Source organism: Solanum dulcamara, chromosome 6, assembly GCF_947179165.1.
Source record: "Solanum dulcamara chromosome 6, daSolDulc1.2, whole genome shotgun sequence".
NCBI classification, from domain to species: Eukaryota; Viridiplantae; Streptophyta; class Magnoliopsida; order Solanales; family Solanaceae; genus Solanum; species Solanum dulcamara.
The window spans coordinates 6923000-6938465 of record NC_077242.1 but is presented as its reverse complement, the minus strand read 5'-3'; the positions used below and the strand labels follow the sequence as shown (position 1 = coordinate 6938465).

The 15466-nt window shown below is 31.1% G+C and overlaps 1 long non-coding RNA gene across 1 annotated transcript; it reads left to right on the top strand.

The window, feature by feature from the left end:
• The first annotated feature begins 2865 nt into the window (after positions 1-2865).
• Positions 2866-8990, top strand: LOC129893275 (uncharacterized). Its single transcript, XR_008767411.1, has 2 exons — positions 2866-3167; positions 8697-8990. It is a non-coding gene; the product is annotated as an uncharacterized LOC129893275 (long non-coding RNA).
• Positions 8991-15466: the final 6476 nt, after the last annotated feature.

Genomic DNA, 15466 nt, shown 5'->3' with positions numbered 1-15466 from the left:
TTATCGTGTTAAAAGCTCAAAACAAAATTTAAATATTTTGAATTTTCAAATACTATAAACATCTTAACTTCTATTCGATCATAAATTTTTAATTTTAATTTTTGAAGTTGTATTTTTAGAACTCGAAATTATTTTGTATGTGCATTTTACTTGAAAAAAAATTAAAGTTTTGTGAGTAGAAGTCGTTGGTCTGAACCAATTTTTGGAACTTGAATTTCTTTTGAATCTGTCTTCAAAAATTCTATGTATCATCGCGTAACAATTCTATATCGACATTGAGGAATTGTTTGGTACACCGGATGGAATAAGATGGATATCCCATGAGACAAGTATATACCACCTTCGATATGGGATAGTAATCCCATCATTTTAGTACAATTATACAAATGGTGGGATAACATAATTTCAGGATTAGATAATACCTCATACCAAACATGAAAATTAACTCTAAATTTTATCCCAATACTATTATACTTGTCTCGTGTATTAAACGATCTCTAATTGATTAACGAGGATGTACCTTTTACACAATCAATCTATTAAAATCGAGAAATCTATTTTACAAAAAATTATTATAAAAATATAAAAGTTGTAATAAGGTTCATAGATTTTGAACTTGAAATATGAATTTTTAAAATTATATTTTTGAAATATATGACTACACATGTGTAATATTCAATTAATTAAGAAGTATGCTTATGGTCCCTTCATTAGGAAATATGTTATGTTTTGACACTCTTAAAAGTATATTATCCCCCCATATTGGGACCAAAAGATTATTTGATAGACCAAAAAGTTGTACCGGGACCAATAGACCCAAAATATTGTCTATTACACTTTCACTAGCTTCATTAACGTGAATATTTGATTCGTTGAAATTTTGTTTGGATATGCGATTTGAATTTTTTAAATTGTGCTTTTTTTATTAAATATGAAAATCTCACAAGACTCTGGTTAATAGATAAAATATCTAAATATCTCAAGGTATCACATTGATAAATCTCATTATAAACATTAAAATTATATTGTATTTAAATCCGTAAATTATTTTGGACTATATTAAATTCAAGAAATTAGTCTAAATGATGTGGCAATCCAAGTCAAATAAATGATCCACTAAAAGCAAACCTGTGTCGAAGTTATGTGGCAATTCAAGTCAAATTAAATGAGCCACTAAAATCACACCACGTGTCAAAGTTATATGGTAATCTAAGTCAAATTAAATGAGCCATTAGAATCATGCCATTTGCCAAAATTATGTGACAATTCAAATCAAATTAAATAAGCCACTAAAATCATGCCACGTGTCGAAGTTATGTGGCAATCTAAGTCAAATTAAATGAGTCACTAGAATAATGTCACGTGTATATGTGACATGTTCTGACCAATCAAATTAAAGTTCTTCACCAAAGAAATCTGATTGGTTAGTTCAAACCAACCAATCAAATCACACCCTTATACCACTCCCTACAACTATAAATATGGGTCTTCATTATTCTCAGAGTATGGAGTTTTCAAGAACAAGAAGAGAGCTCGTGGATCAAAGGCCATAATTTTTTTACAAAAATACAAAGTTCAAGTAATCAAATTCAAGTTCAAGTTCAAGATCAAGAACGAAGAAAAATATCAAGAAGTTCAAGATCAAGTTACTTGTTCATATTTATTATTCGTCATAACCATACAAGTGTTCGTGACGAATAATTCAAATCCAAATTTAAAGACGAAGATTCAAGATCAAGCTATTCAAGCCCTTGACTCAAAATCAAATTCAAGTTCAACATATTACGTATTATTTGAAGAATAAGAGGATTATCATAGAGATTGTAACACGCATTACATTTTGAAATAAAATATTACTCTTTGTTATACCAATTTTTTGATCTTGATTATTTAATTTTCTCGTCTCGAAAATTTGTTGTTTACACTCATATTTCTATGTTTCTTTCGTAAATAAATATTTTTGATTACAATTTTCAAATATATTTAGTTTTATAAAGATACACTAGTCAATAATAGTAACAACTAGTTATAATCTTTTCATATGGTACATACAATTTCTTTACACCGAGCATGAGTTTCATTTTGAAAAATTTAATATGATGATATTTCTTAAAAAATATAAATTTATTGGTCAATTTTGTTTATTTAAAAGGGTTAAAATCATGATTTAAATTTCCAAATCTTTTTTTTTGTCTGTATAAAGAATTTAAAATTTGAAATAATTTTAAATCATAATTCAAATCGCATATTTAAACACCGATTTGAAATCGCGACATATTGCATGTCATGTCCAAACTCATGCTTAGTAAGTCATGACGCCTAACACAAATGTGAATGATCAAATTAATAATTGTTGAATATCGTAAAATAAAAAAAAGAGAGAGAAAAGAACTACTCTTTTTAGCTTAACTTATATGATACTTTTCTTTTTGAAATTTAAATTATCTAAATTTTGATTAATATTTTAAAGTCTAATTTTTTTAAATCACATTGACATGACAGTTTATAATATTTATCGCATAAAATTTAATATTAATTTAATATAATCTACTTAACTTCAAAATTAATCAAAATTGTGGAGAAACTAAAAATGTCACATGGGAGGGAGAGAGTAATAGCTTATTTAGATTGACTTATTTTTAATCAGATTATAAGTTTAAAACTGATTATAAGTTTTTTTAAAAAAAGTTGGTGCAGACTAACCTTTTTTTTTGATTTATAAGTAATAATTTATAAACTATTTAAAATAAATTTATTAAAATAAACTCAATTATTTATTAGAACTTATTTTAAGTACAAAATATTGACCAATCAAACACTAAAAAAAATAAAAAAAAATACTGAAAACAGCTCCTGATACAAATGGCCTATAACAAATAAGATAAACAGGTGGTGTTCAAAGAAAGGGACAAAGCGCGGGTATAAAGAAGAAGAAGAAGAAACTCCCCGAGAGAAGTGGAGAAGTAGATCTATTCTTTGATCTGCGATCTTGATTGGGAATAGTAATGGCGAAGGTGGAGTTAAACGGAGACGTCACAAAGAAGACGGTGAATAGAAATCATGGATCCACCAAATTCTTTGTTTTTATAGATTATCTTTTCCTCTTCGTATTCTTCTGTTTCCTCTGCTACATTCTCTTCAAAATCGTCGGAATTTGATCCATACAGGTAATTCTTAGCAACCCCTTTTCATTTTCCTCCTTAATTTTTGTTTCATTTGATACCCTTCTATGTCCTTCCACATTGCATTTGAGCTTGAACATGTTTGTTTTTCTGTGTGTTGAATGTTGGGATCCGAAATTATGGGAGACTCATGATGCCTGAGCCTTTTTATTAGATAAAAGGCTCAAACTTTTATTTGTTCGTTAGTTTATTTTCGATTTTTGATGGATTTCTCTTGCTGAAAATCTTGCTTTAGAAACCTGAGAATATGGTAGTACACATACCCAAGGCCCAAAGGTGTGGCGTAGTGGATAGATGAAGTGGGTTGAGCATCCTGAGGTCTCACATTTAAATTTTCAGCAGAGGCACACAGTGGTCAATGAATTGGTTGAGAGTTATGAAGTCTCATGTTCATATCTAAAAAATATTAGGTGATTCTTCTTATATGTCCTAGCTTTGATGGACACAGGTACCTAATACTTGTTGCTGGTGGGAGGTTAGGTGTTAGGTTTCCGTGGAATTAGTTGAGATGCACAAAAATTGGTCCAGACACCACGGTCATAAGAAAAAAGATTCCAGTAGAGACAAAATACTGGGTGATTTTTTTGCATTTGTCCTAGCTTGGTGGATAGAGTTACCTAGTAAATGTTGCTGGGAGGTATCAGGTATCATGTGGAATTCGTCGAGTTATGCACAAACTGGTGTAGAAACCACGGTTATAAAAAAAAGAGAGGAGAAAATGGTAGGATATATTAGTTGTACTATGGTTTTGAGAAAGTGGATCCTTCTAAAAAAACAAATCATAAACCAAATGACGACTGGGTTTATGTCACTTGTTGTTTTACCGGGGTGTCTGTCCCCAATAATTAATTCAGATGTTATCATCTTCACTTCTTGGGACAGACACTCCCTTAAGCTTATTATGAGATAGCTTAGGAGATATGAAGTAGTTTTTAGGCGGAAGATAAATGTGGAAAAAACTGTTTCTTTATTGCTACACACTCTGATAGATATGCCAGTAAAAAGTACTTAAAGTAAAATTGTATTTCTAAGAGGTATATGCCTCCTACTTAACTTAATTGAAAGTTAAATGTGTTTAACTAAAAAGTATGACGACCAAAACCAGAATTTTCTCAATATTTGAGGACTAGAAGTGCTAACTTCCCTAACACAATCAAGAAAAAGAGAAAATGCATCAATTGGAAAATCCATTTCATGGGGATGAGGTTTTAAATGACTGCAAGTGCTGTAAGCTTGTGAAGATATACTTTATTATCCAAGTGTTTTGTTAATTTGGATTTTGTTCAGTGAATTGCAGAATGGAGAAATATGATACCTTCTTAACTGAAATTGAATTGGTTCTCATAGCTTAGATCATATTCTTGCTAAAAATTTTAGTGTTGAGAATATCAACAGTCTTTGGCTTGGAGTACCCCATGTTAATTTGGACAATATAAACAAATCTCTCTAGTTTAGCGGTATAGCAGTCTGTGAATACAAAGGGCATTAGTAGAAGTAACTTATATATGTCCCGTATCCAGCTTCTATCTGTTATTTTGTCTCCTCTTGTAATGGTAAAATATGGTTTTTACTTTTTAGTTTTTATTTCATTCAATTCTATTGAAGTCTCAAAGTCTAATTGATGAAATTGATCTAGTTCAATGCGACTCATGATTGGTGTCCTGTCTTGGAATCTTCTAAAATCGCTTCAGTGACTTTAAGTAGAAAATAGAAAGGAGTAATCGTTATTAGGCACAACGTGTAAAGCTTTCATTTGGATCATTCACAGAGACTCTCTCCTCGTTAATGGCAGTTATGGTAGATATGCTAAACTGGCCATTTTTCATGGAGGGTACGGTCAGCAACTGAAAAGCAGTCAACCATATCTAGGAAATACATGGCATTTTTTGTTTTTAAAGATACAAATTTGTAGACCCTTTCTTTTAATTCCTTTTGGGGGAACAGCTCGACTGAATCCAGTACAACGTCATGGTTTTAGATGGGAACAGGATCAAATTCTTTTTACATTTCATTTGGTGTGTTGGAGTTATTGTTTGCCAAATTCAATTTGGAGAACCTAACCCAAGAAATCACAAATCTCCTATTCTTCATCTCTTTCTGTAGCTGTATTGGTATTAGATGCTTGAGTTTTATTTATGGAGAATCAATGTTGTTCAGGGTCTGTGAATAATGTTTGCTTCAACTTTTCATGAAAAGATGGAACACTTTTGAATTTGCTAAATAAGTTTTTTTGCATTACTGGCAAATAAATATAGTTTCCAATTTTTTTTCTAGAAGAGCGAAAAATGAAAATTGTTCTCCTTATTGAAATAGAGCCAAGTAAAAGCTGTTTAAAATTGAATTTCTATGAAATTTTGCCTGATAAAAGACGATTAGAAAGTCGGAATACAATTGCACAACCTCTATGCCTTGAAAGTCTTTATGTTTGAGAAACAACCTCGTGAGTGGGTTGATTTCAATTATTGAAATTTACCCTGGTTGTTATAGGTATGTATGAAAGGAAGTTAGGTTTTACCATGGAAATCTATGTTAATCGTATATAAGCATGCCATTTAATAAGATAAGAGTTTGTTTTCCCAGATTTTACATATATTTTGAAAAACAACGGAAAGTACGTATATACAATGGTAAAGCTAGGATTTTCACCAAGGGGTTCAAAATATGAAATTAACTCTCAAAGAAGTGGGATTCAATGTCTACTATATAATGTAATTGTAACCTTGTTTATACAATGTAATTTCCCCCGAAGAAGGTTCAAATGAATCTCCTTGCCCTACCTGGCTCCGCCCCTGCTTATATGTATGTCAATGCTGGAAAAGGGATCATGGGAAATAGGTGAATATTTTGGGAAAGAAATTCTGTTTTCGATAAAATTCTTTTGATGGAGAGGTTTCCTAGAAAAGAGTTAGACGACTTAATGTGTTTTAAGTTGTTGACTGCATTCTAGAGGAGTGTCAGTTTGTTTTGGTGCATGACCAGGGTGAATGGTTGTTTGCAACAATTTTCTGGAACTAAGAGTGGAATAATTGGTTGGAACCTCTATTTCATTTCATCCCTATCTGGATCTTTTGTACTATGAGTAGCCTTGTATTTTTGTGCTTAACTATGATGTCTTTAGTTTGTTCCTCAACCAACTTATTTTGGTGGTGGTTGCTGACTCGAGCTTAAGAATATTAAACCTGAACAACAACTACTCCTCTATCCCAAACAAGTTGAGGTCGGCTATATGAATCCTCATTTCTTCATTTAAGTCCATGTCGTATCATCATCATACTAAATAAAATAAAAGTGAAAGATAAGTTAAAAATAATAATAATATTATTAGAAGTTCTCTAACAAGTCTAACACCTATCCTCAAACTAGTAGCTATCACCTATATGAATCTTTTTCATTCATTGTGTCCTATCTTTAGCTAAGTCTACATTAATACCAAACACTTGTAGGTCTTTCGAGACAACTATCTTCCATGTGATTTTAGGTCTATCCCGCCCCCTTTAACACCTTCACCTACCATAGTTTCACACCTATGAACCGGTGCATCTATAGGTTGATGCAGAACATGTCCAAATCATCTCAAGCAGCCTTCTTGCATTGTATCCTCAATAGGTGCTATTTGCACCTTTGGAGAATGTTGCCATTTCTAATCTTATATAATCTGGTATGGCTGCACATCCATCTTAACATTCAAATCTCTGCAACATTCATTTTATGGATATGTTGAACTTTAACACCCGTTCATTCATTACCATATAACATTTTTTGGCCTCATAGATGTTCTGTATAACTTATTACTTTGGTAGGCATCCTTCTATTACATAATAGCCTGGTAGCACTTCTCTATTTCAACTATTTGATTTTAATCTTATGGGTAATATCTTCATCTATTATTTCATCCTCTTGAAACAATAAGGCTAGATATCTAATGCATTTTGGCACCTTAACTTCTCTCTTCTCATACTGACTAAAGTGCTATTCGATAGTTCAAGCTGTTGGTTGACACCTTTGCTAGTTTCGTCAGTTAACACAATATCATCAACAAGTAGCATACACCATGGGACCTCAATTTCTATTGTGTTGGTTAGCTTGTCCATAACTAGGGTAAACAATTAGAGGCTCAATGCCAACCCTGGTGTAAACCCATTGTAATTGAAAACTCCTTCATATCACCTTCTACTGTTTTCACGCTAGTGACAGCTCCTTCATACATGCCCTTTATGACATTTATATATTTAATATGAATTCCTTTCTTTTCCATCACCCACCAAAGGTTCACGAGCATATCGAATTGCAATTGCCTAAAATGATAGAGTTCTTGTTAGATGATGCTATTTACGAGACACATTGGTTGCAAACTGAAGTTTGGATCCAAATCTTCTTGAGGTTGTTAATTATTAGTATAATGATGAATCTTTTTGGTCTAAGTTATCAGCTATCCCATTTCGGGAATGTTGTTCACAATTTTTTTGTTCGTTTAGGCTATTGAAAATTAGAGAATATTCTATTGTTGAAGTAAAAGGGATTAAAAAATTGCTTTATGTTACAATTTCAAATCCTTGGTGTGACACTTTAAATATTTTTATTTGTTAAAGAACTTCTAATATATTTCTATTTGTTAAAGAACCTCTAATAATAATATTATTTTTACTATTTTTTAATTGGTAAAAGGTATTGTATTAAAGAGCAGCAAACTGCTGCGAAGTATATACAGAGTAAAGTCGCATTACAGATTGTGTAGTGAACTCAATAACTCAATCATGGCTTCTGTATGATTAGCTTTTGCCATGTTACACACACAGAGAACAAAACAGTAGAGATTGATGATGACATGAGCTGAACTTATGGAGAAATGATGATTCATAGAAGCGACCTTAACTTGTTTGGGATTGAGACATAGTTGTTGTTGTTAAGGCTATTGAGAAGCTCTAGTTATATCTACTTAACTGTTCTAATACACGGAAAACTGAAATGTGCAGATTTACTTTGCCTGAAAATGAAATATTAGAAGGGAAATAGAAAATGAAATTTGAGGATTGCTTTGCCATTTGAGGCTCTCATGTGCAAATATGGCCGGCACATTCACCTTGCTATTTTGGCAAGTGCAAAGATGTTCGGTCTCTTGAGTTTTCTGTGAATCTCCATTTTCCGAAAACACATGCACTTAGGGAAGGAGTGAAGATATCTCCAGCAACTTAGAAAAGTTGGGACTTTATAACAGTTGAAATGCTCAAATATGGTTGCTTCCGTTGAAAAATAAGCGGGTTGTCATGGATATTGTCGATTAAAATATTTATGTCTAATCACTTATGTATATAGAAATGGCATATGCAGTCCCCACCACATGTTGGACCTTCTGACTCGGCCCAATATGCAGCCCAACAAAAATAGCTTTTGGGGAGGATTGCCTAAGTTGATACAAGGAGACCACCTCACCCCCAAAACACATGGATGAAAGCTTGAATTTTCCCATTTTCTTGTGAACTGTTCTTTTGACCATTAAATTGTCTTAATTTTCAGGTTAATTATAAGCTATATCCAGATCAAGAGAGTCCAAGCTCTTATGACACAACTGCTGGTTTATTCCAGTTTAGAGATTGTTTTCTTCTTGGACTGAGATATCTTTAGGGAATGAAGTCTTCGCAATACTGACGATATATGTTAAAATTCTTCTGTGCCACATTACTTACCTATTTAATGTACTTAATATATATATATATAACATTTAGTTCATTTGGTGTGACTGATCACACAATTTACACGTGGATACAACACTGAATTTCTTATGCTCAATTGACAATTACTAGCATCTCATCATCTTCATTCTTTTCAGTATGGCTATAAAGTTTTTACAGTATTAGCTAAGTTGACCTACAAGAAGTAATTTATTGTAGCAAACCTTATATTGCAACTTAGAAAATGAAATAATAATTTGTTATAGAGCTCGTTTGGATGGGCTTTAAGTTGGTCAAAACCAATTTAAAGTCCTTTTTTAGCTTTTGGACATGTTTGTCTGATGCTAACTTTAAGCCATAAAGTTTTTAAAGTCAGTCAAAAATGAAAAGTTAGGATTTCTAACTTTTTTTCTTCTAAGTGTTTAAAGTCATTTTCTTTGACCATGAAAATTACTTTTATATCTCTTATATTTTAACTAAATTTTCAAACTACCCGTTTTATTCTTTTAACCCTAAAATTCATATCATTTTTCTCATTTAAGCACTTTTATCCAAACACTCAACTGCTTATTTATAAAAGTAATTTTCAGCACTTCAAAATTCTAAAAGCACTTCATTCATAAAAATTATTTTTTTAAGTCCATCCAAACGGATTCATAATCACTTAGATTATATTGATAGTGTAATTATTTTTGTATGCTGTCAGCGTTGACCTCAATTTGTTTGGAACATGGCATAATTATTGTTTGTTGTCGGCGCTATATAACATTCGTTTGGTGTCCTTCCAGCTTATGGATAGTGGACCACAGCATTTAAGGGCCACCAGCAAATTGCAGCATTAATGATGGGTAGTTCTATTGTCTACTTTGTTACTTCTTACAACTCTAGTAGTCACCACGTTAATATCTTTTAGTATTTATGGCTAAGGTTAAACAAACAACTAATTATATCTTATTTTTTAAAATGATAATTATTTTGAGTCATCTATTTTTAATAAAAATGACAAATAAAATAGATCAGAGGAGTGAGGTAACTAACTTAAATATTTCTTTTTTTTTTTTATTTGTTAAATATTTTTTAATTTGATTTCTTTTATTATTTGTCAATTTCGACAAATTTAGAAAGAACATTTTTTTCTTTCAATTATATCCTTAATTCATTAATATTGAGTTAATATTTTTTAAAAATATAGTGAGTAAATATATTAAAATATTATCCAGAAGTAAAATGATAAACTCATTATATTAATTATTATTTTTTCAAGTTAAAATTTGATAATTAGACACGGAGTGTTGAACATTCAAGATTTTGCTGGACATTGACAAAGACATTAGAAGATGACGTTTAACTCTGTGAAAAAGTGGTCAGAAGTGGAAGTAGTTAACGTTTCCACATGTGATTGTCGATTTGACGTTAATTAAATGAAAAACTATTTAAATACACAATTATTTTATTATATATTTTAATTTTTTATTATTATTTGAAAAAATTATAAAAATTTCCCTTCTCTTCTATTCTCGGATGCATTACTTGGATGTATTGATCGGATATATCACTTTACGTAATGTATCGATACGTTGGATATATCATTTACGTGAAGCATCGGTCAGATACATCCTTTTACGTGATATATCGATCGGATACATCACTTTACGTGATGTATCGAAATGTTGGATACATCACTTTAAGCGATCTATCGATCGGATACATCACTGTACACGATGTATCAGTCGGATACATCACTTTATGTGATGTATCAAGACTTTTTGGAATGTATCCGAATTCCACCAAATTTAAAGAATTTTTGTAATTTCAAAAAGAGTAGGGATATGATGTAACTAGTTCTTAACATTATGAGATTTGTGTAATCCATACTAATTAAAAAGCAGTACTCCTTCAGTTTCTATTTATATGTCGTTCTTAATAAAAATAGATGGTCCTTAATATTTGTCATTTCACAAAATCAATGCACAAATGACACTATTCTTTCTATTTTACCCTTGTGAGTTATTAGGCTTGAAAATATAAATTTGACCAACATAGAAAAACTAAGTAAATAATTCATGTACATTGGTCAAATTAATTAATCAAAATAATTAATTCATGTTCATTGATTGAAAACTTGACTTCAAAAAAATATTAAATAAAAGTAGAATAGTAAACTTACGTGATTTTTTAATGCACGTAAAATCTAAAATTGTGACATATAAATAGAATCGGAGGGAGTAATATTATTCTTGGGAACATGATCACATGGTTATGAAGTTTATGGTATTAAACATGAAATAACATAATTACATCCACTAATTAAATTATACATTAATTAATTAATGTATATATATTGGCTATTATTTTGAATGGCCAGTACAGAGTGTAAAATTCCAAATTAAATGAGGAACATATAGTTCTAGTTTATGTCAGAGGCATAATTGTTGTTGTATGATGATAAACTTAAACACATAAATATGTATGTTCAATGTACGTAGTAGATTCATATAGCCGGAAATCCCAACTTATTTTTGAGATTGAACAAAATGAACATATAATACAACCATATTAAGTTCAATTTGCACAAAGACACATCTAAAACAACGAAGTTTATTGGAGAAACACTAGAAATTGAAGCCGTACATGCACGCACTAACACAAAAAACAAGCACTATTACATAATTAAATGAACTCAAAACTAACTAGGTAGGTACGTACTACATGCATTTGCATGTTTATTTCACGAAAACAAAATTAAGAAACTCAATGCCGTGAACTCAAAATGCTTTATGCATGCATCAGACTATCCTTTAATTATTTTTTTTTAATGACGATACCTATGGTGGTGCGGGAGTGGTACCACCACTAGGTACTTCGACTCCAGGGTTGGGGACAAGTGTATCGTCACCACCAGGAATGTAAGGGCCAATGACAGAGCTAGGATCCGGAATAATCAAACCGTTGCCATTATTAGAGCCAGTGATAGGATTGTATGTAAATGGATTAACATGAGAGCCTTTAGGCGGGACAACAACCCGCCCAAACCCGGGAATTAGGACCGTGCCATCGTATGGCATGAACGTGTCGGGGTGTTTGATCTTGTCATTGATTTTTGGGATGTCACGTCCTGCTAGTGCATAATATGAGAAAGAGAAAAAAAGAATGTTGAAAATGAGAAAGAAGGAAAAGATGGAATGAGTAATGTTGGCCATTGTTGAAGTAGATGGAGTAAAATGGAGAAGGAGTCTTGTTTATATATAGGAGAAAGTATGTGGAAAAGTTGGTGGCTTTTTGGCGGTGAATTAAGAGATAGGCCAGAGTTTGTTCTTGTTTGACTTTCAACTGTTCCAAGTGGTGCATGCATAATATTGCATGCATACATTATACTCATACTTAGTTTCAATTTATTTATCTGATTTCGAAGGCATAATTCTATAAGAATTTAATCTTGCATGATCTGCATATATCTGCATCCAGCGTAACTCTATAAGAATTCAATCTTGCATGACCTGCATACTTTTACACCTAATGTAACTCTATAAGAATTCAATCTTGCATGACAGTAAGATTTGACTTATATATATAGTGTTGTAATTTTCCAACTGGACATCCTGACACCACTGTACGTAGCTTCATCTTGTCTAATTAACTAGACAAGAAATTTCAAAAAAATAAAAAAAGACTTTTAAATTATGTGATCTTAAATTAAAGATATGTGGAAATGTACCAAAATATTTTAAAAGCTATTAGCATTTAACCATTTTTAACACGGAATATATTTAGGACTAAAAAAATAATAATACGGAACAACTCCAACAAACACTTCTAAAATTGGAAGGATCAACAAGTGAATATTAAAAGAGGATTCATGGGGTGCAAAAACAAAGGAACAATTCATTAGGTTCAAATCTACATTACAATATGACTATTTTTCTAATTACTTTTCAACGGTGACAAAAAATTCATAGCAGATTCGAAAGCTGATCATCCTAATTAATTTTTACAAAAAGAAATTCGGAGAATCTTTTGGGCAAACTATACATCTGGTCAGTCGGCTAAAAACAATTACATTTGCTAGTTAAATATATAATATTTTATATAAAACGTCTAGTTTTTTTATATCTTATATATTAATATATAAAATATATATTACGCCAATTATCTAAAATCTTCACCCAATTTTCGGTTCATTATCACAAAATAGTTACTCTTTGCAAGGACATCTTCTTTAAAATCTAACACCTAATTTCTACACCAAAAATGGCTTTTTTTGTGTAAGGATTTAATATCAACACTTTTCGGTTCTTTTCTTGAACGTATGAGTTGTATTGTGATTTGTGACATGTGTTATTGGCCACCACAACCTAAGAGGGAAATTAATTTCAAATGGGGCCTATTGATTAATATCAAGAATATTGTTAAATGATCATAACTAAGTGATCCAAATTTGACCATAAATATAAAAAGATCAGAATAATTTTTTGGGAAAACTACGCGAAATGACATTTTAAACAAACCCCACCCCTAAAATAATTCCTTCCGGTACTTATTCGGCCAAACTAATTACCCCTATACCCTCTTTAATTATTTTTAAATTCGCGCGCTGATGTCAGCGCCCACCCTACATGATACCGATGGAATATCACAAATGATTAAATTCAGTCCTATATGATACCGATATGGTATTAATATACCGACAGAGTGTCACAAAAAATGTATTTACTAATTAGTTTAATAATTAAGATTGTGATTTTAATAATTTTCTCTTATTTGTTTTATTTTTATTTCTTAAAAAAAGAACTCAATCCTATATAATACCGATAAGGTATCAATATATTGTTATGGTATCATTAAGGATTTTAAAAGTATCTCATTAAGAAATTTCAATATCATTATAATATACTAATATACTGTGATAGTATCATTCATGTAATATCGAATGACTTAGAAAAATATTTATGATACCATCACAGTATATATATACTATAATGGTATTAGGGGTGTACATGGACCGAGTTGGTTCAGATTTTTTACAAACCAAACCAAACCATTTGTGTCAGGTTATTAAATCTATAAACCAAACCAAACCAATAAAAGTTGGGTTTTTCGATATCAATTTTTCTCGGGTTTTTCGGGTTTTTTCGGATTTCTCGGATTTCTCGGGTTTTTCATAGTATCTAATAAAAAGCACAAAGTAGTTATTCTTAAAAAGAGTTCTAGTACAAAATATCAACATATAAGATGGAGGCAGAACACTGTTTGAAGTTTTAACTTTATAATATAACTTTATAAGATGGACTTTTTTTGTATATTATTTAGATGAGTTTCTCAAGTTCAAATCTAAATGTAAGAAAGAAAACAAAAATTATGAAAAATTTTAAAAATATATTTATAAATTACATTTTAATAAATATTTTTATGTATAACATAATTTAAAAATAGTATATCTATAATCGGGTCGGTTTGGGTTCGGTTTGACTTTTTTTAGTTTAAACCAAACCAACCCTATAATGGTCGTTTTTTTTTCCAAACACCAAAACAAGTCAAACCAAACCACTAGTCGGGTTTTTTTTCGGTCTGGTTTGGTTTGTCGGTTTGATGTGGTTTATCGGTTTGCCCTGTACAACCCTAAATGGTATCATTCAACATTTCTATGAAACGATCCTTAATGATTATATAGAACGATCCTTAATGATACCATGTCGGTATATGATGATTTTATGGAGATGTAGCTGAAGGATTGAAGTAGACATCAATGATACCATGACAGTATATAGATATAATGTGGTGGTATCATTGAGGACTGAAGCAGCCTCAATGATACCATGTCAGTATATGATACTGCGACGGTATCTTGATCGCGAATCTCATGCTTTGGGGTATGAATTATAAAAAAATATTTATCTATAATTATTTTACTTTTATGGGCATGAACTTTAGTTTTCCATAATTTTTTCCCTTCATAATAAAGCAAAGCCTTTACTATCTTCTAAATTCTACAAGTCAAGTGCAACATAAACTCTTTGTATGCTAGGAATATCAAAACTTTATTAATCTGTGTATTATAAGATTCGAACAAATACAATAATTTTCCTTTGAAAAATAATTGATTTTTCAATTCAGTCTTTTAATTGGAAAAATACAAACAAAGAATACAGTACGTCTACTCGACTTCCTCTCCTTCTCCTTAGCACAAACATGAATTTTCAAACCTAGAAAATATGGCTGTGCAAGAAAACATAAATACAACCGAAGGAAATATGAATTCAAACAAAGAAAAGGCATAATACATAAATATACCATTTGACTTGGCTTCCGCGGGTAACTATGTCCTCCAACTTTGCATGTGCACAAATAGACACTTAAACTTGTATAAAACCGAATAAGTAGATACATGCATCTTACGTGGCATAATACACGTATGACGCCATGTGGGACACAAAATTAACATGTAGGACGCCACGTAGGACAAATGTATCTATATGTTCAATTTTGTATAAGTTAAATTGCCTACTTATGCACTGACAAAGTTAAAAGTCATAATTATCAGTTGAAGCCAAGTTAAAAGTCATATTTATATATTATGCCCAAAGAAAACATGAATACAATCGAAGAAACTATAGCTAG